Source organism: Capsicum annuum, chromosome 8 (genome assembly GCF_002878395.1).
Source record: "Capsicum annuum cultivar UCD-10X-F1 chromosome 8, UCD10Xv1.1, whole genome shotgun sequence".
Taxonomy (NCBI): domain Eukaryota; kingdom Viridiplantae; phylum Streptophyta; class Magnoliopsida; order Solanales; family Solanaceae; genus Capsicum; species Capsicum annuum.
Window position 1 is genome coordinate 97,263,008 of NC_061118.1, and position 4,628 is coordinate 97,267,635.

The following is a 4,628-nucleotide window of genomic DNA, read 5'->3' on the forward strand; positions in this document are numbered from 1 at the left end:
TATTATTATTATTATTATTATTATTATTATTATTATTATTATTATTACTATTATTATTACTATTATTCAGATAAGAATCTTTGGCTATGATAAATTTCAAAATTACTAGTATTAATATTTTTATAGCCTCTCTCTATAAGTTGAGAGTGGAATTTATCATTTAGTTTGTCCTTTCCATTCTCTCAAATTTCTCCCATTTCATTAATTTTGTCTGGATACGACCCTTCTTAAGAAAAGGGGGAAGGAGAAGGATAAGGATCTTCTTCTGTGGATCCCTTTTGTTCCTGTTTAGTCCCCTTCATTTCGGAAGCAGTTTCTACATCTCTTTCTTCCTCACTTTTTCCCTTTCTTCTGTTTTTGAGGCTTTTTTCAGTTTCTTAGTAAGAATGGGTAAGGGTATTCTGCCTAAATAGTAGACACAGATAATAAATAAGAGAATACTAAAGATCAGAGCCATATAATTTCTCAATTCTAACACAAGGTACTTATTAGATCGAATGTACTTGCTCAATCTAATAGAATGATTTTGTCGTATCCAGTTTAATACCAATCCAAGCCATTTCATGAATAAATATGACCAATTGACCAACCAACAAAACCACTTGTTACAAATAAGATCTTGTTGTTGCATAAAAAGAGATAAATGTTGACTAATCTAGCTAACATTGAACTTGGTAAAATGAAATGGTTGAATAATTAAAAAATGAGATTATTCAGGAATACACATTGAATACTGAGATTACACATTGAATTTCTAGTATTAGTTCTATAATCAAAATAGTGTTTGTGATTGTTCCAAAAGAAATGAAATGAAAGATATGGTAGATCTACCCAATGGTAGATGCAGAGGCACATAATAGATCAATATGAATATCATGTGCTATCCCGTAATAAAACCAATTGTTACTGATACCTTATTCTCGGTTCCTTCTTCCATAACAAGAGCTCAGAGAAGGAAGAGATAAGAGGGCCCTATGGAGAATGTGGTCAGAAATCCATAATAAAGTCCGACTACAACGACCGAATTGATTATCTTCATGGATAAGGATACGAGATTACCTAGTAGAAAACATTGAAAAATCATCACAAACCTCTCTTATTTCTTTTCTATTGCAATTTCTTGATTATTCTTGGTCATGACCAGCTAAGGCTAAAGTTCCATTAAAGAGAGTTTCCATGTTGTAGAATCTCCTCAGGGAATATAAGGTTTTTATAAGGCTGATCTTGAGCCGCCATCCAAGTATGAATACCTTTGTTTAAGAGAATATTTTTGGTTTAGAAAGTCTCAAATTCAGGATCTTCCGCTGTGCGAATTTCCTGAGAAATGAAGTCATAGGAACATAGGTTAAGAGCTAGACCGACTACTCTAAGAGCACTCATCCATAAACCGGTTACTTTTACAAATAACATAAATAAATGCAACCAATGTTTATTGGAAAAAGTAACCCCAAAGACTTGGGACCAAAAGCGGTTAGCGTTGACCATTGAATAAGTTTCTTCAGCTTGAGTTGGGTTAAAAGCACCAAAGGTATTTGCACCATCACCGTCTTCAAATAAAGTATTTTCTATTGTAGCACCATGAATGGAGCATAGCAAAGCAGTGCCCAATACACCAAAAACTCCCATCATATGAAAGGGGTTCAACGTCTAATTATGAAACCCTTGAAAAAATAGGATGTATCAAAATATTGTTGCTATACCAAAACTAGGTACAAAGAACCAACTAGACTGACCTAGTGGATAAATCAGAAATACAGAAACAAAAACAACAATTGGACCAGAGAATGTGATTGCATTATAAGGTCTCAACTGAACAGATCGAGCAAGCTCGAATTGACGTAACATGAAACCTATTAGGCCAAAAGCTCCATGGAGAGCAAAAAACGTCCACAGACCCCCCAACTGACACTAACGAGTAAAATCTCCTTGTGCTTTAGGACCCTATAGTAACAACAATGAATGTGCTAAACTATTAGCAGGAGTAGAAACTGCGGTAGTTAAGAAATTACAGCTTTCCAAATAAGAACTGGCCCATCCATGGGTATACCATGAAGTTACAAAGGTTGTACCTGTGAACCAACCCCCTACAACGAAATAGGCACAAGGAAAGAGCAATAAACCGAACCAGCCTACAAAAATAAAATGGTCCCTCCGTTAACAGTCATCCATAATATCAAATAAATAACTTTCATCTTTGGTAAACTTACCAATGGCTATAGACATAGCGATCCTCCTATTCAACTACTTCGACTATTTTCGAGCACCTCATATCTTTTTTGGGGCATCCGAAGATTCTATCATTTTTGTATGATTTCTCTTGTACTGCCCTTTCTAATGGGTTTCGAAGATAAAAATCCTTTATTGACTAGCCTATAAACTGACCTAGGTAAGTCCGTGATATCCATGGATTATTCCTTCTGACTAAGCATATGATCCATGAATTATCTTATTAAGACAATTCAATCAATCCCTTGTTTTGAAAGAACTCTTCAAGGACCAAATGGTCCCTTTCCTTCATACTTCATATAAATAAATCTAAAACCCCAGAGTATATATTTCCACGGATCAAAAGAAAAAAGAAATTTCAAGCAAATATTTATTTTTAGATTCCTTTGTCTGTTAGAAAAAGAGATAATCTACTATTTTTCCTTTTAGCAAATCCAAAATTCAATAAAATAAATAAAATAACTATGAGACTGGAAATGATAGTCTCTTTCTCGGATCTATTCTTCATCACACTGTTGGAACAAAACAAAAATACCGGATACAACGATAATGAAATATTTATTACATGAAGCCAGGATTTGATAGATATACATCAAAATCTATAATCTACTTAATATAGATATATAATCTAGATAGAAATTAATATTTGATCTACAATCAAAGCTAGATAATAAATGGCTCTTATGGTGTGACTTGGAAGAAAGGTTTCTCTATAGAGGAAAGGAATAAAAAGTTATTCCTATAATTTTTCCTATAGAAAATCTAGTAACAAGAAGATTTAACTGGAAATATAGACAAATTCTTGTGCAGTCAAAAATAAAAAATGAAATAAAAAAAATCAACTGCTCCAATTTCATCTCTATCGAATTTTAATTTCAGAATAGCTGATATAGTCATGATTCAATAGGTCAGATCCACTTCCTTTTTCTTTATTTGATTTCTAACCTTTTGAATGGATTTGGTTGGTATAATGGAAAATAGGAATATTCGGTGGGTGATCAAGAAGTGACTCTTCATTATTCAGAAATTCATAATAATAAAAATTGACTGAATAAATGTTCAACTTTATAACTAAGTATAATGATAATATATTATCCAATTAGTTACTTTTTTTATTACAAATCAAAATACATTTCTCCCCTTAAATATGAATACTAGATTGAAGTTTTACAAAGCCCCTTATAGGATTTGAACTGATGACTTACGCCTTACCATGGCGTTACTCTACTACTGAATTAAAAGGGCCTTTTTTATTTAATTTCAAAATTATTCACTATGTAGATAAAATATCTCTATGTACATATATTATAAACATAAGTATATATGCATTAAATACGTGCAATAGATACATAGTGTCTAGTGGCTCATGGATTTACCTAAGAAGTCTAGGAGAAAATGCAATGAAGTGTTTCAAGATTGACTCGAATTGTTTTTTTTCTTTTATTGAATTGATCCCACCAGAACAAAGTTCACTTGATTGATACATGTACATACACCTAGAAATTCAACATAAAATTCAAGATATTTTACTGAATCATGGAATGAAGATATTCTACTTGTCTCTTAAACTAAATTCTTAGAGAAAAAATAATTTTCTGCTGGATCTTACTAGATTTCTCATTTGTTAATTTCCTGTCTTGGTGGGAGGGAGATAAGGATATCTCATCTTAATAATGAATCAAATGAAAGGAAAAGAATTCGAAATAAAATTCTAAGTACTAAAATAATCGAAACTAAAATAATCAAAATAAATTCAATTGAAATAATTCAAAAATAAAAAAATACTAATACTAGATTTTAGATTTCTAATGGCGATTGGAATGAATAATTCATCAGCATAAAAAATAATTCTATGCAATTCTGAAAGGGGGGAAAGATCCCTCAATTAGAATCATTCGATTATATTGACAATTTTAAAAAACTGACCAAACTATGATCCTAGTATAATGGCCGTTGGTCAAGCAGGCCCTCATCGTTTAGTGGTTTAGGACATCTCTCTTTCAAGAAGGAAATGGGGATTCTAATTCCCCCGGGGGTAGGGTACTACGAAAGGAAGTTCATCTTGGACTACCAATAAGTCTAAAATTGATTCTTCCTGGGTCAATGCTCAAGCGGTTAATAGGGACAGACTGTAAATTCATTGCCAATATGTCTTCACTGGTTTAAATCCAGCTCAGCCCAATAATTAGCCAATCCACCATGAGATGATATAACCATTTTATTCTTCAGAAATACCCGATCCGGAGATAAAAAAGAATCAAATTTTTTTCTAGATCCTGTATTTCTCTAGGATTGTAGTTCAATTAGTCAGAGCACTGCCCTGTCAAGGCGGAAGCTATGGGTTAGAGCCCCGTCAGTCCTGATGGATCTAATAAATATATCAATAAATCTCTCCCATTTTA

The 4,628-nt window shown here is 32.6% G+C and overlaps 1 pseudogene; it reads right to left on the reverse strand.

Annotated features, from left to right (window-relative positions):
* The window catches only part of LOC124886534, a 7,412-nt pseudogene extending 6,328 nt beyond the window's left edge, over positions 1-1,084 (reverse strand).
* Between the last annotated feature and the right edge of the window lie 3,544 nt (positions 1,085-4,628).